The 23,403-nt window shown below is 46.9% G+C and overlaps 1 protein-coding gene across 2 annotated transcripts in view; it reads right to left on the bottom strand.

Annotated features, from left to right (window-relative positions):
- The window catches only part of TSPAN18 (tetraspanin 18), a 161,520-nt gene that overhangs the window by 116,298 nt on the left and 21,819 nt on the right, over nt 1-23,403 (bottom strand). For both annotated transcript variants that reach the window (XM_090267569.1, XM_090267568.1), the window contains exon 2: nt 13,735-13,816. The gene's annotated coding sequence lies outside the window, so the exon portion shown is untranslated. The remainder of the gene's footprint in view (nt 1-13,734; nt 13,817-23,403) is intronic.

The raw sequence follows: 23,403 nt of genomic DNA on the forward strand, positions 1-23,403 counted from the left end.
TATAGGGGACAGTAGGGGCTGGACTCTGTGACCTCCAAGTGTGCTAAGCCACAGAGCAGCGGAGATCAGAATGGACAGGAAGGCATGAGCAAGAGAAGGGAGAGGTTCAAGTTGGGGAAGCGTGTTCCCCACCAAATGGGAAAGAAAACTCATCAGTCAGATAGTTTTCTCTGTCATGAAAAATAAAGCAGCATTCACTATACACATGCAAAAAGGCACTCCGGACACAGAATTGCCAGATAAAATACAGGATGCTCAGTTAAGTTGAAATCTCGCATAAACAACAAATAATGCTTTAGTGTATGCTCCAAATAGGGCGTGGGACTGATATCGCATGGGACATATACAGAAAAAAATTATTCATCATCTACATGAAGTTCCAATTTAACTAGGTGTCCTGTAGTTTCCTTTGCAGGAGGCATGCACCGGACGGCAGACACAAGCTGTAGTCCCTCTGGCCCAGTGCTGCCCAGGAAGGGGGTCCCACACAGCTGTGATGCTGCCGCGATGGTGAGCAAAGAAAAGCAGGAAGTCAGACTGCGTGGACTTTCTAGAGGCAACTCTGTTGAACGTGCGCCTGAGTGAGAACAAAAGCAGGAAACAAGTGGGCCCCTTGTCCTGAGAGGGGGACTGAATGACTTCTTCCTCCACTTCCAAGCTGTCTGAAATGGTGTTTAATTGTCTTAACAATCACCACGTACACACGCACACACGTACACAAGGCTCTCAACTTTTCTTACCTTTGAGTGGACTGTATTTTGAGCCCATTGAAGTTGAGGATTGGAAATTTTAAATCTTGGTATCCCAACAGACACTCAGGAAATAAAGGAGAGGGCAAGAATGGAGAGAGACAGGGAGGAAGGGATGGAGAGAGTAATGAAGGACCTGCCAGTCCAAATGTCAGGAGGTGGGAAAGTCCCACTGGAAAGTGACTTCACAGGGTCAGGGGCCCTCCCAGACCGGAGAAGTTCCTCTATCACCCTGAGTCTCCCTCCTTGCTACCTCTCGTGGCAGGGGAGGCCTCTATGGTCATGGGCCTGGGTGTTATTTGTACATCAGGCAGCACAAAGCCCAGGCTCCGGCCTGAGGTCCTTTGCTCCCCAGTTGTCTGCATTCACTAAGAGCCACTGCCCAGCAAGGGGATGCACTGCAGGACGTGGAACAGGCCTGGGAGCTTCCCCCGAGACAGAAAGCAGATTCTGCACCCTCCTGCTCTCCCCCATCCTGCTCCTGTGGGGCATGCCGCCTTCTTGGTTCAAGTTCAGTTTAAACAGATGCTGTGTTCCTAAGAACCTTGTCTTTGAAGTCTGGGAGAAAAATCTCAGCTCCAAAGGGACATTTCTACTGAAAAGGCTCTCCGGGGAGTCTGGGCAGGAATAAAAACCAAAAACCCTGGATTCTTATCTCCTGGTATTTAGGAGATTTTTTCATTAGAACAGCTGCCTCTAAGGACTGCATGTCCGAAAGGGAAAGGGAAGGAGAGAGGAGGGAAGGTGGGCATCCCATTGAGCAGGGCTGGATGTGTCCCCAGGAGGCTGCAGCCTCACATCCACCAGGGCAAATTGCCACCCTGAGGATGGAGATTTCAGTGCCCGACTCTCTGTAATGCTAAACACTGTACACAGATGGCACTCAGAGCTGGAGCTGTCAGGAACTGGAGCCAAGTACCTGCCGACTCGGGGTCCCCCAGGACACCAGGTTCTGTGCTACCTCCTGCGTGAGCATACACTGGTCCCTTAGAAGGCCCTGCTGCACCTATTCCACTTGGGAGCTACCTGGTCACACTGTAGGACCAGCCACAGGGTCTCTCCTCAGGGTCTTCTACGCACCTTCGGCCCCCTCCCCTCCGCCCCACCTGCTTCCCCCCTACCCCCCGCCTCACCCCCAGCAATAACCCTTTTGGAAACACCTCCGTGTTGGCGTTCCAAGGTGGGGCAGTGGGAACCATTTGTAGGCAACAGGGGGGGAATTGTCTGTAGAGAATTAAAAAACAAACAAAAAACCCACAAAAAGCTGGCAGTTCTAAACAATGTCAGTGATAAAACATTCTGCCTTTAAAATTTGTGTGTGTGTGTTGTTCTAAGTTCTTAACAATTGCTGTAGTCATGCGTGAGTTTTAATAATACGTAGGTAAGCTTCAAAGGAACACATTGTTATTACTAACCTTTAATAAAATCATGTCTACACGGCAGTTAGTTCCAGGAATACCCATGTATGCAGCCAGACCCCAACACGAGCTCATTCCGCTACACACATTTGTCTCTGTCTCGAGAAGAAGGATTCGGGATCACTGAAGTTCTCTGCACTCAGTTCACATCTCCATCCCCGATGCCACTAGATCTTCCTACACTTGAACAATAAGTAGGTCTGGACTAAGCCATGGTAGCTCAGTGGTCGTACATAAGGACAGGAAACAGGAACTGGGTCACTGCCAATCCGGCCACCTCTGTCCAAGTCATTCTCCCAACCTTGCGGGGTACACTCTTTTGCAACTTTCTTCATGTATTTTTCTCTTCTCCAAATATCCATTATTATAATTAAAAAGTATGAACCCCTTACTTCTTTCTCCCTTTTTTGTGTTTGCTTGTCGACTGGTGTTATTCTATGAAATTCACTAAAAGAAAAGTTTACTGTCCGTGTTTCTTTTCTGGCCAATATTAGAATCGATATTATTTCACTGATTCTGATACTACTGGAAATACTTCTGTTGTATTGATGAGGTCCTGAGAAACCGTCTTCCCCAGGGGTCGGGTGCCTAGCTATGCCCGGCTGCACCTGTCCTATTTCCTGTCGGGCACCGGCAGCTGAGCAGTGCTCTCCCTCGGGGTGGGCACTGAGTCTAGGGCTTTCCTTTGCAGTTGGTTTCTCTTCCTCATCCCATGCCATTCAATAGCTCCCAGAGCACTGCAAAAATAATATCTGTTTGCCCTGGTGTCCTGGATAGGCCGCCCTCTGGGTAGCTCCAGGTGGCCTCCAATGGGCACCTTCCACAGGTCTCCAAGATCCTGCAGTGCCCCCTCATCTTCTCCAACGACACTCACTCGCTAGGTGATCGCATTCAGGTCTACGGTTTGTAATGCTCTCTATAAGCTGATGGCTCCCAGATGATCTCCCCAGCCCCGACCTCACACCGAAACTCCTGGTTTGTATCATATCTCCATCCACGTTCTTGCCACCTCCACAGGGACGGTTCAGAAATGTCTCAACTGTAAATGCACCCAAATAGAACTCTGTATGTTCCCCTCACCTGGCACCAAAGCCAAGCCCACCCAGGTCCCTCCGACTCAGGCACAAACTTGTGGGCATCCTTGACCCTTTTCTTCCTCTCCCGCCTCACCCAACCCATCAGTGAGTCTGCCAGCAATACTGCCAAAATAAGTGCTGAACGTTTTGGCTCCTCAGCACCTCCGCCACCATCCCGTCCTTCCAAAGCACCTCACCTCTTGCCTGGATTCCAACATCAGTCTCCACACTGGTCTCCCTGTCCTGTGCCTTCTGTTCTCCACACAGCAGCCAGCATGATCTTGGTAATATGTACATCTGATCCTGTTTCTTCCTTGTTCACTGACTCCCCATGACACTTAGAATCAAAATCCCAAGTCCTCAACTTGGCTGCCAGCTCCCTTCAGGCCTCCTCTCCTTCCACACCACCTTCGCTCTAGCACCCTGGCCTCCTGGCTGGTACTTCAACATGCCACCTACCTGCCCACCTAATGGTCCTGACTCTTGCTGTTCCCTCTACCAGGAAGACTCTTCCCTCCGATGAAGTTAAGGCTCACTCCTTACTGCCTTCAGGTCTCTGCTCAAATGACATCTGATCAGGAAGGCTTTCCAAGTGGCCCCTATCCAACAGAGTAACTCCCTTGGTCACATAGACCCTGTCCTTTCCTGCACCTAACACTACCTGGCATTCAGTTTGTTTGGTCTCTGTCTCCCTAACTAGAAGACAAGCTCCATGAAGACAGGGGCTTTGTTGTTTCGTTCACTATGATATTCCAAGCATGCAGAGCAGCACCTGATACATAGCAGGGGCTCAACAAATATATATTAAATCAATGAATATGGACTCATATTTGACATCTGCCTTCAAACTAACTTTGGGCCAGGTAGCATTATCACCACCCATTCTGTAGATGTAGAAACTGGGACTCAGAGAATGAAAGGGATTTAGCCTTCAAGATCTCTCATAAAATTCATGATAGATCCATGATTAAAATGTAGGTTTCAGAGGATAAGAATTCGATAGAGAAAATTGATATAATCTAAAGCTAATTCTCTGGAAAGATAGATAAAATAAAAGGGCCTCTAACCAAGCTAACAAGAGAGAAAGAGAGAGAGAGCTAAAAAAGATACAAATTGCTAAATATCAGAAATGAAAGTGGGGACAAGACTGTAGTTCCCATGAACATTAAAAGTATAATAAAAGAATACTATGAATAATTCTATGCTCAGAAATTATTAACTTAAATAAAATAGAGCAATTCTCTGAAAGATATAATCTTCCAAAACTCATACAAAAAGAGATAGGCAATCTGAATAGACTTCTATCTATTAAATAAATTGAATCAATAATTAATTACCTTTCAAAACAGAGAGCATTAGGTTCGCTGGTGAATTCTACCAAAAACCTAAGTAAGAAATTATATCAGTTCTCTACAATCTCTTCCAGAAGATATGAGAATGAATACTTAATAACTCATTCTATAAGGTCAGCATTAATTACCCTAATACCAAACAAAGAAAACTATAGACAATATCTCTCATTAATATAGATATAAAAATTCTCAACAAATTATAGCAAATCAAATCCAATAATATATAAAAAGAATTATAAACCAGAGCCAAGAAATTTATCCCAGGTATCCAAGACCAGTTTAACATTTAAAAATCAGGTAAGGTAATCAATCCATCACCTCAACAGGCTAATGAGGAAAAGTCACATGATCATATCAATAGATGCAGAAAAAGCATCTGACAAAATCCAACAGCATTCAGGATTTTAAAAGCTTGGCAAAACTAGGAACAGAGGGTCATTTCCTCCCCTTGATAAAGAACATCTGCAAAGAACATACTGATAACATCAGACCTGTGGTGAGAAACTAGACGCTCTCCCATTAAGACAGAAACAAGGCAAGGCTGTCCCCTCTCACTGGGGCTTGTACTGAGGCCCTAGCTAACACAATAAGACAAAGTTGTTTTTTTATTATTATTACAGATTGAAGAGGAAGCTTTTTTAAAAAACAGGGTTTTGTTTTTACAAATTGGGAAGGAAGAAATAAAAACTTCTTTATTCACAGATAACCTGTATGTCTGTCTAGAAAATCTGAAATAAGTGACAAAAATTCATGGAGCAAATAAGCGTTTGTAGCAAAGCAAGGTTGCAGAATACAACATTAATATACAAAAATCAGTTGTTTCTCTATATACCAGCAAAGAACAAGTGAAATTTGAATTTAAAACACAATGCCATTTCCATCAGCACCAAAAGAAATAAAATATTCAGGTATAAATGTAACAAAGTATGCACAAGATCTGTATGAGGAAAGCTATAAAACTATGATGAAAGACATCAAAGAAGAACTAAAAAATTGGGGATATTCCATGTTCATGTCAAGACGTCAGTTTCTCCCAATGGGTCCTACAAATTCAATGCAATCTCTATCAAAGTCCCAGCAAGTTGTTTTGTGGATACCAACACACTAATTCTAAAACTTCCATGGAGAGGCAAAAGGCCCAGAAGAGCCAACACAATATTGAAGAAGAACAAGCTGGAGGACTGTCACTACCTGACTTCAAGATTTACTATAAAGCTACAATAATCAAGAGAGTGTGGTATTAGTGAAAGAATAGATATAAGTAGATCAATAAAACAGAACAGAGTGCAGAGACAGGCCCTTATAAATACAGTCACCTGATCTTTGACAAATGAGCCAAGGTAATAGGGTAGAGAAGAGGTAGTCCTTTTAACAAATTGTGCTAGAATAACTAGACAGTCACAGGTAACAGTGAACTTAGACACAGATCTTACAAACCTCACGAAAGTTAACTCAAAATGGATCACAAACCTAAATGTAAAATGCAAAACTCTCAAACTCCTAAAAAAAAATAACCCAGAAGAAAAATCTAGATGACTTTTTGGTATGGCAATAACTTTTTAGATACAACACCGAAGGCACAATCCATTAAAAATAATTGATAAGCTGATCTTCACTAAAATTTTTTTTAAAGATTTTATTTATTTATTTTTAGAGGGGAAGGGAGGGGAAAAATGTGGTTGCCTCTCAAGCGCCCCCAACTGGGGACCTGGGCCACAACCCAGGCACGTGCCCTGACTGGGACTCAATTAGCGACCCTTTGGTTCACAGGCCAGAGCTCAATCCACTGAGCCACACCAGCCAGGGCAAAATTTTTAAAAATTCTGCTCTGTGAAAGACACTGGTAAGAGGAGAAAATAATTGCAAAAGATATATAGTTAAAGAACTGTTACCCAAACTATACAAAGAACTCATGAAATTCCACAATAAGTAAATAAACAACTGATTACAAAATGACAAGCGATCTGAACAGACAACTGACCAAAGATACAAAAGTGGAAAATACGCATACAAGAAGATGCTCAACATCATCCATCATTAGGAAATTGCAGATCAAAACGATAATGAGATACCACCACACAGCTATTAGGATGGCCAAAATCCAAAACCCAGACAACACTAAATGCTGGAGAGGATGTGCAGCAGCAGGAACTCTCATTCATTGCTGGTGGGAATGCAGAATGGTACAGTCACTTTGGAAGATAGACTGGCAGTTTCTCACAAAATTGAGCATAATTTTACCATATGACCCAGCAATCGCGCTTCTTGGTATTTCCCCAAATCTGTTGAAAACTTATGTCCACACAAAAAGCTTTACCACACAGATATTTATAGCAACTTTATTTATAATTGCCAAAACTTGGAAGCAGCCCAGATGCCCTTCGGGAGGTGAATGGATAAATAAACCGTAGTACAATACATCCAGACAATGGAATATTATTCAGCATTTAAAAGAAATGAGCTCAGCAGCTTTCTTCACTAGAGCTAAATCATGAAGCAACCCAAGTGTCCATTGACGATGAATGGATAAACAAAATATAGTTTACATGTACAAAGGAATATTATTCAGCCTTAAAAAGGAAGGAAATTCTGACATATGCTACAGCATGGATGAACCTTGAGGCTATTATGCCAAGTGAAATAAATCATTAACCAAAAAAAAAAAAATACTGTGTGATTACACTTATATAAGATACTTAGAGTAATAAAAACCATAGAGACAGAAAGTATATTGGTGGTTGCCAGGAGCTGGGTAAAGAGGGAAACAGGGATCTCTTGTTAAATGGGTGTAGAGTTTTCGTTTCACAAGATAAAAAGAATTCTGGGGATGAATAGTGGTGATAGTTGCACAACAATGTGAATATACTTTATACTAAACTGTACACTAAAAAATGGCTAAGACAGTAAATTTGGTTAAAAGAAGCCAAGCTCAAAAGGCTACATATTATATGATTCCAACTATATGACATTCTGGAAAAGGCAAAACTAGGAAAGCAGTAAAACAATCACTGGTTGCCAGGGCTTAGGAGGGAGAGAAGAATGAATTGGCAGAGCACAGAGGATTTTTAGGGCAGTGAAACTATTCTGTATGATACTCTAATGATGGACGCCTGTCATTGTACATTTGTCAGAGCCCGTAGAGGGTACAACACCAACAGCGAACCATAATGCAAACTGTGGGCTTTGGGTATAACGATGTGTCAATGTGGGTTCACTGATTGCAATACATGTACCACTGTGGTATGGATGTCAAGAGCAGGGGTGGTTCTCTGTGTAGGGGTGTGGGGAGAATGTGATGACTCTCAGTACTTCTCCCTCAATTTTGCCGTGAACCTAAAACTGCTCTACAAAATAAGCTGATTTTTTTTTTAAAAAAGGGCTTCAGAGTCCAGAGCCCAGTCTCCTTCCTCAACCCCATCACGCCTTTCTTTCATAACACAGCCCTGCCCAGGCCCCAGAAAGGGAGACACCCTAGCTAACTGCCAAGCACAGGGAATGGCGTCGGTCATTTCTCCTCACATCTGCAGCTCTGGGCAGGTAACAAGCTCCCGCTGCTAAGAAAGAAGCATTGCCAGTGGATTTGGACTTTCCCCTTAATTTCAGGGCTATTCATGAAAGTATATTATTTTACACTTTTAACTATTAAAAGAACCAGCTGGGTGGGCAAAGTGACCACCAGTCCTGAAGACTGACACACTAGGCCCATATCTACCACTGCAGAGCTGTGTGACCTTGAGTAAGTCACTGCCCCTCTCCGATACAAACATGGCATCTGCCGCTGGGGTTCCTGTCCCTCCCTCTCCACCCTTCCTGACTGTTTGAAAGTTCAGCTGTGATTCACAATGTAAATATATGTCATTATTAAAAAACAATAATAAAGCCTTTTAGGGGAATTTTCTGCTAATTTTTGCTGTATAAACAGAAAAGCAATAATTTGTTCATTGTTTAGATGAGGAAAACAAAAACTTATTACCTCTCCATGCTGTCAAGCAGCCGTCACCCAGGTCCACCTGGCCTCGCTCTCCCGGCCACCCATGCCGAGAGGGGGTATCCCCGAGGGGAACACTCCATTGACTTAGCCTCCTAAAGGGCCAACAGGTATGCGGCCCTGGGATGAACCTTCTTGAGTAAATTTGAAACAACTTGATAGAGGAAAGAAGGCAGAGATTTGGGATGGAAAATATCCAAGAAGGGAGAAAAGGACCAGGGAGCTGTCATGAGTCACATGTGGATGTGGGCCTGGCCTGAGGCCAGAACGTTCTGGCAGAAGTCGGGCTGAGTGAGCAGGAAACTGGGGTGGTGAGAACCTGTCATCCTGTCCTCTCGCGTATGCGTCACAGACAGAGTGAGGGGGATGCCAGGAAGGGAGATGAGGCCTGGGGCTGCTGCCCCTTCCTGTACTCACCTCAGGGCTTGTGCCCTACCAGTCAGAACTAGAGAAACTTGAAGGGTGGTGTTTGTGGTGACAATGGCAAGGATATCCACCACTTTCTGGAAAGCTGACTCCTTCCCAGGCAGGGGCAACATGCCTGACATCCGTCATCTCACTTAACCTTGACCACGAGTCTGTGATCACCCTGACTCTCCTCACCTAATGGGAGAGTAAACTGAGTTATTGCCCAAGCTGATAACTAGCTACAAAACAGCCCTGAAATTCCTCTAATGCCAAAGCTATGCTCTCCCTCCTGCATCCTCAGGGAGAGGGAGAGGGGATGACGAACTTTCAGCCAGCAGATGAGGAGGTGCAGGGTGGAGATGCAGGAGAGCAGCCTGGAGGAAAAGGGGTGATGCAGCCCCACACCGCAGATTTGGGGCAAGAGGATGGAGGGTACAAGAAAATAGATGTCACTTCAACACAGGGTGACACTCCAACCTAGCAGAGCCAGCCCAAGCCAGCCCAAGGTGGCACAGGCTGCAATGGAGGCCATGAGCCCCAAGTCCCCGGAGGCGGTTAGGCTGATACTGACAACCACCCGGCAAGAACTTTGGGCTGGGGGTTCTACCAAGCATCCAGTGGCCCTTAAGCCCTTCAGCCTTTGTAGAGCTGATCCATTTAATCCTCACCTGGACCCTTTGTGTGAGTAGCAGAGAATATGGATCCACCTCACAGAGACAATGAGGGTGCTCAGAGAGGTGGAGCAACTTGCCCAAGGTCACACAGTGGAGCTGAGCTGAGCTGTGACTGGGACCCAGGTCTTCCTGCAAACCATACTGGGTATGGGTTAATCAAGCCAACCAGGACCACTGGCCTCTGCTCTCACCTTTGTCATCTCCAAGGCCTTCCCAGAATCAGGGAGGATGAGGACATCTCCCTCACTCACCTCTCTCATCTCCATAATGGCCTCACTGCCGTGATTGCAGCTTTGCCTTGGCTGCGTCCTCTCCCCCTGCACCGCCCGGGGCCATTCCAGCAGGCTCTTAACTGGCCACCCTAACAGTGCCTCCTGCTCTAAAAACCAGTGGTGCTCCACCTTGGACTCACCTGGGGAGCCTTAAAATATACTAATGCTCCTCCAAAAGCTATGCATGAAGCTACAGTAGTCAATGCAGCATGGTGCTGGCATAAAGATCTACGTATAGACCAATAGAATGGAATTGAGAATCCAGAAACAAAATTTATACATCTATAGCCAACTGATTTTCAACAAGGGTGCCAAGACTCTTCAGTGGGGGAAGAATAGTCCCTTCAACAAGTGGTGCTGAGACAACTGGAGAACCACATGCTAGAGAAAAATCTGGGCCCGTACCTCACACCATATACTGCAGAAATTAACTCAAATTGGATCAGTGACCTAAATAAGATCCCACTGTCAGATCTCGGCAGGAGGAAGATTCCAATGCTTCCTAGATATTGTCTTCACTTCCTAGCTCAGCCTGTTGCAGGGGCGTAAAGACACCAGGGACTTCCCTTTCTGCCTGAGCTCCGAAGTCCACGTAAAGCTGTGTGGAGAACATGGGAAGAGTGCCATTATGGGCACCATGGAGTGTCCTTGTGGGCATGCGGGAGGCTCTGTGGACACTTGGGGCACTACCATGAGTGCCAAGGGGCGATGCTGAGTCCTGCGGGTGCTTCATGGACACCATGGGCCCTGTGGGGAGCCACAGTGCAGGTGCTGTCATTGGTACCATAGGAAGCCACTGTGGTGCTGTGGGATGCAACTATGGGTGCACACAGGGTTACGCCATAGCACTGGGGGTGCTGAGCGCTGCTATGGCAAACACACTGTCCTTAGTGTAAGAGCCCTGTGTTTGTGTCCTAAACCTGCTACTTTTTAGAGGGGAAGCCTAGAGTAATTTACAACTTCTCTGAACCCCAGTTGTCCTTACCTATACAATTTTTATTAATACTTGCTTCTTGAGTTGTGGGGAGATTAGCTCTTATCTACAGAAAGGGTGCAATAAAGGTTATCCAGGTCAAGAGTAAGCCATGGGATAAAGGCTCAGAAAGAACTGTTCATACCTGAGGTGACCCCACATCCCAGGGGTGCCAGAACAGAGAGTTGACACAACCCAGGCCCCAAACTCAGACCTTTTTTAGACCAGGCACGGGAAGAGGTATGTGTCTCCAGGGTAACCCCACTGTTTGGTCACAAACACCCAGCTCTCACATCTCAAGAGCCCGAGCCTCTTCAGGGAGGTCACCTTGGGAGGCTACATTATTCCAGGGGACTGCCAGCACTCAGAGCAAGCAGGTATGCCTGCTGGCTGTTTCCTCGCCCTCACAGCCACCCAGTGGGGTGCATGCTATTTGCCAAAAACTGAGGCTCTGGGAGGTCAAATCACACACCTGGAGTTAAGCAGCTACTGAAAAGGCAGAGCTAGGACTCAGCCTCATCAGTCTGGCTCCCAAACCCCAGCCGACGATTCCTGAAAGTGTACATGCTTGTCTGCCTGTGGCCATATGGTCATCTTGGCATTTTTCCTGTGACTCTATGACATTGATCTGTTTCCTGGCTAACAAGAGGGGACAAGGCTAAATCACTCTGCTCCCTTGGCAACCCTCCTGAAGGTAATCCAGGAACAACAGCTCGCTTGCTTCTTTTTTCTGTACTTAAAGAGATTCTTTCCCTCTGTTCACATGGGCCCACGGCTTCCCGATTAGAGAAACATCCGTAACAGGAAGGTCCTGGGGAAGCTAAGCTTTTTCTGACTCACTTCTGAGCCTTCTCCTGATTAAGAAAAGCACGAAAGACCCAGGCTCTGTGATAAGGCAATAGCTTCCTGTGGGGATCAGTGCGGCCGATGCCAGGAGGCTTGCAATTAAGATTATGGCCTGGGCGGGCTGGTGGCTGCATGGGGGAACTATAGGGTACAGGGCCACTGAAGGGGAGGGAAAGCCCACGCAGCTCCCAGGCCTCACCACTCCTATGCCACTGTCCACTTGGTCTGGCCCTGCTTTATCTGCCTCTGGGAGTCAACTACATGCCTTGGATTCCAGCTGGAAAAACCCTCGCCCGCCAGCAGCACAGTCTGCAAGTGAGAGGATGAGCTGGGAGACCTGGGGACTATCAGATCAGTGACTGGCATGGAGGCCAAGTGCTTCCCAACCATGGGCACCAGAGGCAACCAAAATTGCAAGTGCCATCAGGCAGCTGGTGCGGCACTGTGCAGTGTGTTTACCCCCTACCCACCTGCGCAGCAGCCCTAAGGGTAGGTGGGCAGATGGAGGGGGTGTGGAGGAAAGAACAGAGTAGGGACCTTTCTGCATCTCATTCCATCTTCTCCCCTCAACAACTCCATGGGTAGGTGTTATGCCCCCATTTTAGAGATCAGACAACCAAGACTCACAGAGGTTTGATGAAGAGCCCAAAGTTCTTTTAAAAATTCTAGATCAAGAAAACAAATGTTTCTTTTTTCTCTTTGAAACTTAAGCCCTGCCTCACAGAACTGCTAGGCAAAACACATTAGAATCGTAGGGTCGTTCAGACAAAGGCTTCAAATCTCAGTGGTGTTACTTACTCACTGCTGTGAGACCTTGGGCAAGTCACTTAACTTCTCGAAGACCCATTTTCTCCTTTCTGAGATGGTGTTGATACTAGTGCCAAGACCATGGGGCTGCTGGGAGGATCAAACGAGATGATGCAGGGAGTGTACTTAGCGCTGCGCCTGGCAAGGACAGCCCTCAACGCTGGTTAATCTCACTCATCTTAGTAGCTGGGGCTCAAACTCAGCTCCACATGCCCCTCAGACCCTACAGTCATTCCACTGCGGGTCTAGGTCACCCTTTGCCTGAGCCTGGCAGTCAGATGGCCTCAGAGCTTTCAAATGCCCTCTCCACAGCCTTCCCTGAGTCCAGCTCCACTCCGCCTCTCTGCTGTCCCGCTGCACCTCTTGTAGTTTAGCCCTGGCCTTGGAACCTCAGAAACTGAAGACATGAGGGTTGAATCAGATTCACATCACTGATGCCCCACTTGACACATAAGAAAATGAGGCCCAACGAGGAAAATGGCTTATGAAGACTCGTGAGGCACAATCGTGGCACAGGCTGGGCCAGAGCCCGTGGTCCTGGCTCCTCATTGAGAAACCTTCCGTGAGGCCTCCAGAGCTTCACATGTCCTGGGATCATGGGCAGCCCAAGAAGCTCCCAGAACCCCAGAAGTTTACCAGGGCCTTTCCATTCTCAATTCCATCATGGAATGGGAACTGTATCCCAAGGAGCCTTAAGATGAGGAGGTGGATGAATCACTTCAGGACAGTATTTCCTTCCCCCAATGCCAAGACCACAGTAGATGTGGGGGAAGGGGAGGCCTGGGAGGGGCCTCAATAGAGGCCAGGTCTCTGCTTTCCCTTGGAGGGCTCACTCCTTCCAGTCCCTCAGCACTCACTTCCCAGATGGACTCAGGAGCAACCATGACTTGCAGCCCCCTCCATGGGGCAGCGAGCAACCAGCCTCCAAGACCCCACTTGAGCATCAGCCTCTCTCTCCTGGCACCTCATGTTTGCTCCCCATCCCCGAACAAACATCTGGAGGCGGGGACAAGAGTAAAGCCGCCCTTCACCTGCCCTGCACTCCCCAGCTGGAGCCGAGAGCTCTCTTGCCGAGAAAGGGAGGGTTTGTCAGGTAGGGAGGGGAGAGGAGATCAGGTCCTCTTATGGGAAAAAGTTGCGATGCCACTCCACCATGTTGCCAAAATCATACCTCTTTCAACGGGTATCTTTTCCTTTCAGGTGTGTCAAGATTCTCCTGAGGTCTCTTTCTGGCAGTGGCTTCAGGAGAAACTCTAGATGAAGAAGAGAGAAATAAATTTTAAGAAGCCATGGGTGAATTAATGGGGCATGGGGCTTCTGCAGGCCAGCTCAGTCTAGATGTGCACCCACTCCCTGAAGTGCCCACCCCCTCCCTCCACCTCAGGAGGTACAGCAGCCAAACAGGGCCTCTGCGACCTGAAAGACAGAGCTAAGCCCCCAGCCCCACACAGGCTCCCAGGACGGCGTCCCTGGTGCCTGTGGACTGGGACATATTTTTAGTCTTCTAAAATCAGCCCAGGAGCCTGTGCAATGTCTGTGTGCTGACATCGAGCATGCTAATCACAACATCGCATCAGTTTCTTTGCTTCTAGCTAGAATATTATAAACTTGGTGTGAAACTCCGTTTTCCTTAGGCGGTAAAAAGGCTTTCTGAGTAATTTTGAAAATATGAAAGAGAATTAATCATTGCCTAATAAATGGAGGCAGAACAAAACTTTCAAGCTCTGGTATGCATGAAAAGATAAGAAATAAGATGAGGAGGTCTTGGGTGGTGAAAAAAAAACAACTCAGCCCCAGAATGCAAAGGCCAAAGTCCAGCCCCTCCCCTGCTTCCTCTCTGTCAGTCTGAGTCCCCAGGTCATAGGAGAAGGATCAAATTCACGGTGTCCAGGCCACATACCTGCCTGCCAAGGTTAGGCCAGTCCCAGGGGACCAGGTTATTCACATGCACAGCTGAGAAACAAAAGCAAAACTTACAGCAGACAGGTGAGAGCCAAGTTCCCCGATGTGTCCCTCCCAACTCCTTCTGCCCTCAGTGACCAGGCTGCACAGTGGAAGCCCTGACTGAGTTTCAGCTTTCCTCAAATGAATATGACAATAATCCCGATACCCTCTCCAATGCTATGAGAAAGTATCACCAATTCAGGGATGAGGACCATGAACTCATTAAATAACTTGCTCAGGGTCGTACAGTTGAAATGGGAGAGAACCAGGACTAGAACTCGGGTCCCTGGGAAGTCACGCCTGGTGCAAGGGTCATCTCCACAGTGAGAGAGGTGCAAGCAGGAGAGCAGTGAGTTCAAGGTCTGCTCTACAGATCCCAGCATCAGTCACCATACTAACAGAGGACATTCTCTGTGATAGGGAACAGGGCTTCACAGAAGGATAGTACCTCTATCTCTACCTCATTTACCCAGGCAGCATCAGCCTGGGGAGTCACATGCATTGGGGGCCAGACTAAGGCTACAATCAGAGGAATTCATGATTGATATATATATATGACGCCTGTCCAGAAAAGGTCCAGCCATTGTTAATATAACAAGAATGGTTTGTTGTGACATTGATCATCGATGTAACCTGGCAGCCAAGGAAAGTGGACTGGAATGAGCATGCATGAACAATGACGACTTCACTGTACTAGTCAGTGGGGGTGGCAGACGCCTTTGAGTGAGCATGTGTACTGTGTGGCCATCACATTCAAAATGACTGAGCAAGTAGAGCTATGAACTGCATCAAATTTTGTGTTAAGCTTGAACATTCCTCCGTAGATGATTCAGAAGTCTTTTGGGAACAATGCAATGAGTGCAGAGCAAGTAAAAGTGTGGCACAAATGCTTTAAAAATGGTTGAGAATCTGTTGAAAGTGACCCACATCCTGCAACTAGCAGGACACCTGAGAATGTTGAACTTAGCCTTCCTACAGCCCAGATTTGATGTCCTGCACTTCTGTTTTTTCCCAAAACTAAAATCACCTTTGAAAGGGAAGAGATTTCAGACTGTCAATGAGATTCAGAAAAATATGACGGGGTCACTGATGGTGAGTCCAACCTAGGATTTTGCAGAATGTTTTGAACATTGGAAGAGACATTGGAAGAACTGTGTGAGGTCCCAAGGTGCCTACTTTGAAGGGGACTGAAGCATCCTTGTCCTATGTACAATGTTTCTTTTATCTTACATCTTCTTCAATAAATGTCTCTATTTTTCATATTACATGGCTGCATACTTTTACATATACATATATATCATACAATTTTCATTAACTAGAATTTAAGTTCTTCCTTATCCATGCATCCTATTTAACAGCTAGAACCACTGCAAGGACTTTGTACTATGACCTTCTAGATCACATTCTATGTAATCACATATGTGTGAACATGTGCCTCCGTAAGCCCACATGCAGACAGTGTGACTTTATACAAATGGGATCTTACCACAGATGTTCTACAATGCCACTTATCAGAGATATCATGTCTACCATGACTGAGAGACTACATAGACCTTCTGAGTCTTTTTCACAGCTGTGCAATTCCCCACAGAAGGTATGGACCATAGTATATGTTCCTGCTCCCATGGATATGTGGGGTATTTCTGTCTCCGGCCATTTACAGACTTGCAATAATCCCCATGGCTGTGTGTGGAGATGTCTGTTCAATTCCAAAGCCTAGACATGGACAGCCAGGCAGCGGCTCTGCACACTCCACTTCTGAATAGAGGCAGACTCACGCCCTCCCCAAATGCTGGGTCAGTTCCCCTCACACAGCAGGGTTAGAAGAGTCCCTTTTCTTGGATACAAAGCAGAATCCAGGGTTCTGCCTACAGAAGTGCTTTTCTGGTCATCTCCCAGTGGCCTGGCAGGATGAGTGTCTTGGACAAAGGAAGGAGTTGGTTTCTTAGCTCAAGTAGATGGCTGCTGATTCTCTGAGGAACTCGGGCCCACCTTGGCCAGCAACTACATTTATAGGCTCAGAACTGATAATGAGCTTTTATGAGCTCTGAGGACCTCAAGGACCATGAGGAACACGTATTAATGTCAAGCATGCCTGTCAGCCACGCAGCCTGAGTGAATGTCACACATTAACGAAATTAAAGGCCGCAGCCACATGGGGAAGGAGCTGGGGGCTGCATGTCAGGCGGTGTGCGTAGGCCCGTCAATAACAAAATTACTTTCCAGGCTTTGCACATTCCCAAGCCGGAAGCTGTCTCCCGTCTTCAGAGGAATCCTGCCTTCTTGAAGCCTGAGAGATTAGTTTATTACCAGCCTGCCAGGAGGGGCAAAATCCAGCACTAATCCTAATTCCCATTTAAGCAAATCTGCTTTATGTGAGAGAAACCAGCTGGGCTTGGAATTTCTCCCCACTTTTCCCTGAGATCTCATTCCAGCACACACACACCCTGCCCCTCTTCGTGGAGGGGGGAGGTCAATGCAGATGTTGGACCCAGAGTCCTCCTGGGAGGGAGAAAAGAATCCCAGGATTTAGGGCCAAGAGGGGGACTGGTGTTGGGTGACAAGAGGTAGCAATGAATGACGGTGAGCTGGGCGATGGCGTTCCTTGTTGACCTGGTTGTCCCGGGCCACGGGAAGGAAAGGCCACCACCCTCCAGGTCCCAGACTTGGTCTTGCATTGTACTAAGATCCTCCAGGTTTGAAGTGGCACAGGTTGAAATCCCCAGTTCACCCCTAATTAGTTCTGTGACCTTGAGCAAGTGACCTTCCTACTCCATTCCTCCACTTCTTGTCTGGGAAACATGGCTGACAACTCTGATAACTTCTAAGATGTTGTACATGAGAAATGTATGCACAGGACTTAGCAGAAAGCCTGCCAATCAACATCCTATTTCTTGAATCTAAGACTCTGGATTATATTTTATGAACTTCTAAGAAAGAAAACACTGCCAGTTAATTAATTATGACAGGTCACTTCTTGTATGATGCATCCTGGCTTCAGAGATATTAAGATATTAAAAAATAAAGTGTGACTCACACTCTGTGAAATATAATAACTTAATCAATGGCAGCAAACGTGATGACTATTGACCAAGTCCTTCCATTTTGTAAAGTCCAGATCAAAACTCGGATCTTTTTCCTCCTCTTCTTCCAAAGAGAACCTGCACAGTGTAAGGAAAACTAGCTCTCAAGTTATAAGAAAAATTCTGAGAGCCACTTTGGTGTCCTGGATGAGGCCCAGCTGAGAGATTCTAATGTCTACCCTCATGTTTCCTACTCTGTTTTTAAATTAAAATAGAACGTACATCCACAGCAGTGCACACACCATGGGTAGAGAGCCTACTGAGTTTTCACAAAGAGAGCTCTTCTGCGTAACTCACACCCACATCAAAGACTCTTCCCAATTTTCCCAGGCATTGTTTCTCTTTCATCCCATGTCTCTCAAATGATCCCTGATTCTCCACCAACCCCACTGGCCCTGCCCGTCTTGCCTGGGATCAGCCTCCTGTTGCCTGTCTGCCTGTTGTAAACAGGCTACTGGGTGGTCAGTAGCCTCTGCTCCCCCAACCTGCTCTCTCCTCTGCTGTAAGACCTGCTTCTGCAGGTTCCCTGGTCTCCCTTTGCCTGTACATGTAGACTTTTATTACCTTATCCCTGCTTGCCCACCTTTCGAGGCCCTCCTTCAGGTCCTCAGAATATACACAGACGCCACAGTCGAAATGAACTCACCTGCAAAGTGTGGACACTTATAGTCCTGCCTTGCTGGCCCGAGCTGGGGATGAGATGAGCTAACAGATTGAAGGTGGTTCCCACGGTACCAGGCATAAAATAAGCAGTCAATAAATAAAGGAAGGAGCAATTATATAAAATAGAACCTGCTTGCTACTTTCTGTAACATTGGTAGTGGCCGTGATTAGTGGTTCCAAGTTATAGTTCTCAGATCCTTCCCTCCCACCCTCCCTCAGGAATTCACACAAAGAACAGATGGGGTCTACACCCCAGACATATGCTAACACTTCATTCACAACAGCTGGACTTTCTGATTTTATATATTGAGTTTCCAGATAACACTGAAGACCACTAGTTTAGTAGAATCTCTTGATATACTAGATCCCGAGTCAGCAGAATTTCAGACGGGGAGGAGAGCTGGAAGGCTTCCTGGAAAAGGCAGCAAGGAAAGGATGAAGGGAGGTGATCAGCCCAATGGTGAGCCTTTTCCTGGCTAGCTCCTCTATGATCTTCTCTCTCTCTCTCTCTCTCTCTCTCTCTCTCTCTCTCTCTCTCTCTCTCTCTCTCTCTCTCTCTCTCTCTCTCCCTCTCTGCTCCAGCCACCCTACATCGCTCCCTGGCTCTTAGGTGGAACTGCCATCCTCCTGATCCCTGCGGTCACAAGGACTCTTGGTCTTGTGCCCCCAAAAGGGGGAGAATTCAGTGAGGTGGCTCAGCCCTGGGCCCCCTGTCCCCACACCAATGCCAAGCCACAGGATCCAGACTGAGGCACTGCCAGCTGATGCAGGGCTTGCCGACAGATAAAAGCTCTGCAGTTTATGGCTCCAAAGCAAAGCCAGAGCTTTGTTTTGTTTTGTTTTAAATTAGCAACACAGGGGGTTGGTATGGGGGTGGGGAGAGGGAGAGGAGCCAAGGGCGCTCAGGAGGAGTTCCTGCTGTGTCCTGCATCTCCACTATCCCGGGGCAGTTCTTACTGAAGCCACATCCCTTCTCTGCATCTTCTCTCCACTTCCACTTAACTCCCCAGCACCATTCCACCCTGTCACTCAGCCCCCATCACCCAGTTCCCATAATGAGTCCCTGAATGGGCCTGTTAACTGTGCCTAGGGTCACTGTGGGGCTGACGTGGGAGCCAAGACATCCTCAAAAAAAAAAACAAAAAAAAAAAAAACTGGTATTTATTTTCCCTCCATAAAGGGAGAGCCACACCCTACATTTAATTGGGCAGAGCCCAGAGGGTGTTGGCACAGCTAGTAAGGATCCCAGTGGGCAAGGAACTCCCAACCAGAGCCCATTAGCTCTTGGTGGCCTGGGCAGGGTGAACGGGCAGGAGTGAAGGGGACGTACCAACCCTGGAAGTTAACACGTGAAGCTGTTTATTCTTAATGCAACCGTCATTAGTAATCATCTCCCCTCTCTCCCCACTCCCCTGTCAGGTCTGCAGCTTTTCTGCAGGCAGCACATGTTAGCCAAGGTCTCCCGTGTCCTCCTCAGTAGTACCTGTGTGAGACAGACACCGCCAAGATGCTCAGCTGAGCAGGAAGGACAATGGGTAGTCTCTGGGAGCCTGTCACCAGTGGGCACTGCCCTGCATTTGCTCCTGCTCTGCCCTGTCTAGAAGCACTTTCTTATTCCCTGAAGGAGGTAAAGACAGGGGCTATCCATCGCACCCATCCCCTGGAGCTCATGTTAAACTTGATCTTCTCTCTTCCTCCCTCCCACATTGTGAGGGAGGGTTATCTCTCTTCCCATTTTGCAGAAGAGGAAAGTGAGCAGCAGCATTTTTAGGTTAACTAACAGGCATTGCTGGTGGAGAAAGAGAAACAGAAAATACAAGGATTCTATCCACAATGTCCACTAAGTAAGGCTCACTTGCTCTCGCAAGGATGGGGTGCCCAGCACGCCTAGAAACATGACGGTTTAAGGGGTCTGTCCCTGAAGGTGGAGCCCAACCTGCCCGCCTGTACTCCACAGTGTCACCTGAATGAACAAACAAATAAAATACATGAAGACATACCTCTTCTACCACATGGCCAGTGTCCTCCTTCTCTCTAGCAAAGGAGGGACCCAAGGCTCAAAGTGGTCTGGCGGCTGGCTCAGCCACAGTCACAGAGCTGAGTCAGGCTGAGGACCAGAACCCATGATTTGGTTTGTAGCCAACGCCCTCAGAGCCACTCCCCCTGTGTCCAGCCTGCACTGGGCCAACCCATAGGGATGAACCTGAGAGGTTCTTGGGCCACTGGGCTGTTGTGCAAAGATGCCTGGAATTCAAAGGCTACGAGAATAACCATGGCTTCTAGTACCTGGCTCAGGAAAGGCAGAAACTGTCTCAGTGCTGAAGTTGACTTTGATACGAACTCTGCCTCCACACATGCCAGATCTTGAACTCAACATGGATCCACTGCGCAGTCTTACACATACAGGGATGAATTCCCAAGGATGCCCCACCTCTGAGAGAAGCAGTACAGTCATGCACTGCCTAACGATGCTTTCTGGTCAGTGACAAACCACACAGATACAATGTGGGTCCCATAAGGTTATAATGGCGCCAAAAAACATCTATTGCCTAGTGAGGTTGTAACCATCGTAACGTCCACTACCGAGGTTGTAACTGCCGGACCCGTAGTAAAGCGTCGCGTTCCCCCGCGTGTTCGTGGTGCTCTCCCAAATTCCAAATCTACACTTTTCCCTCCAACAAGCCTACGGCACTGCCAGTCATACACAAGGACCGCACGCACAATGATATACAGTATATAAGAATTGATAATGGTAGTAGACGATCATGTTACTGGTGTATGTGTTTACGATGCTACCAGGGGGAACCCAAACAAAAACCTGAAATTTATTTATAAAAAATCGTGTGTTTAATCTGACATGTTTAGACTTCAGTCACCTTCAAAGTACTCTCCATTTGCTGCAATACACCTATCGAGACCTCTTTTCCACTGCTCAAAGCAGTTTTTGAACTCATCGGTCTTGCTGCCATATAGTGCTTCTGCCGTTTTTTTTTTTTTGCTTCACCTCTTCCACAATGGCAAGAAGGCTTCCTCGAGGAGACCACAAGCAATTTGACCTTTGTGCTCCAGAAGAGACCAAAAGCAACCAAGATGGTATCTGAGCCATTGAGTTCCAGGGAGACACAGCCCCCTACCCAGGACATGGATAAGAAAATCACCCAGGACACAGGACACAGGACCCGGGACCCAGACAGAAAATCACCGGTCAACAGATGAAAGGATGCAGACTGCAACTTTTATCTGATTAACCTCTTTCCTAAATCCCAAGTCCCTAACCTACACTTTTTTCGCCCTTAATTCCAAATTTCTTAACTATACTTTTTTCTCCTTAGAAAAAGGCTGGCTTGAAAAGGGCAGGCTCTGGGGATTTGGGGGGCCCTGCTCTGTAACAGGAGCAGTAGGCTACACCTTAGAGCCTGGCTGTGTAGTAGGGTAGACCATGTAAGCATGTGTAAGGGCGCTTTATGATGTTCACACAATGACAAAATCGCCTAACCACGCATTGCTCAGAACGTCTCCCTGTCGTTAAGTGACACATGACTGTATTAAAAAGCCACAGGATAGTAATAGAAATGTTTCCAAACTGGCCAGCCTGCAGCTAAGCAAGGAAGCTGAAAGCCGAAAACTCATAACCAGAGCTGAGTGAAATGGCCGACCCCTAGGCCAACCACAGTTTTCCTCCTCAACCTGGGGCCATTAATTCAGACTTTACAACCCACGGGGTTGTGGTGGAATGGGGAAAACGGCACCCCAGTTCTTTGTAATTCTGCCCTGCTCAGTCCATGTAAATATATTTTAATGCAGGAAAGGTTCTGCAGGAGGTAGGACCGCAGAGGCATTAGCATTTTGATGCGTTTTCCCAACATGGGGAACAAGAGAGCTTTAAAATTCATAGTGAAGCGATTAATCCTTCCAGCCACACTTCTCCCTCCCCAGCTGGAGGTGGCCAAGAAGTTTTACCCCTTTAAGACCTTGATTAGGAAAAAAAGTCAGGAACTCAGAGAGCTCAGTCTTAAGAGTCTTACAGAGAAGAGACAAGATGGGTTTTCTAGACTGAGTGCACATGTAGAGCCCTCCAAACACAATTAAATGGCAGAATCAGGGTGGTGGTGATGAAAAGGCTGGGACGCTATGTGGGGGTTGGGAGTGTCTGACTCAACAGAAGGACGCAGGAGAGGCTGCAAGGTCCTAACAGCAAGGTTCACCTTTTGCAACCAACAAAGGCCATTCCTCTTAACACTCACGGTCACTCACTCTGCAAGTGTCTCCAAAGTGAATTGCGTATTAGGTGCTTGGGAGAGAAGGATCTGGGAGACAGTTCAGCTCAACAAAGGCTCAAGTCCAAGAAGCTCTGTCTAGACAGACAGGGAAACTGACGATTACAATAAAACATGGTGGTGACAGACGCAAGTGCTGCTGCCCTGGGACCCCAAGGAGGGGTTGGGGTACCTCCATCAGGGGGTGTTTATGAGCAGGTCACATTCTGGGAAACTCTGGGTCCTCCTTCAAAACTTTCTTTTGAAAATGAATGGGATGTAATAGTAAGTGTAGAAGGGGAAGTGTGTGATATTTTCTAATGTCTGAAAAGAGTATATCGATAGTGTTGAGAAAATTGATCCAAACCTGGAAAAATAAGGCAAGGAGAGGCCCATCTTTTCCACACTGTGTTGGACCATTGTTTAGCAGGTGCACCCTGGATTATCTAAGGGATTCTTGAAGAATATAAACACGTTCTGCATCCATTGAGGCCACCTACTCTGCATTCTTTCCCCACTGCCTATCTAACCCCTCCTTCTCTAATTCTCCTGGGAACCAGCTTTGCCATCCTGCTGGCTCCCTGTATCAGCTAAATCTACCTTTGGCCCATGTTCATTTTACATTTATATGAGTCTTTATAGGATTTACAATTTTTTGAAGTTGATACTTTAATAGTACCCGCACAACTGCACACACACACATGCACACACACACTCACAATGCAAACCACAGAGAAGCATAGCAATGTTACTAACAGGTGTCTTTAGGTAGTTGCCATATATTTACATGCGACTTTTATAATCATGGAAAAAAATGATAAATGTTAGCTTTTAAATGGAGAAATAGCCTCTCAAATCTAAACATTTCCATCTAAAATCCCCCAAATTAATAGC

This window comes from Furipterus horrens, unplaced genomic scaffold, assembly GCF_987537825.1.
Source record: "Furipterus horrens unplaced genomic scaffold, mFurHor1.1.pri manual_scaffold_2, whole genome shotgun sequence".
In the NCBI taxonomy this organism is placed as follows: Eukaryota; Metazoa; Chordata; class Mammalia; order Chiroptera; family Furipteridae; genus Furipterus; species Furipterus horrens.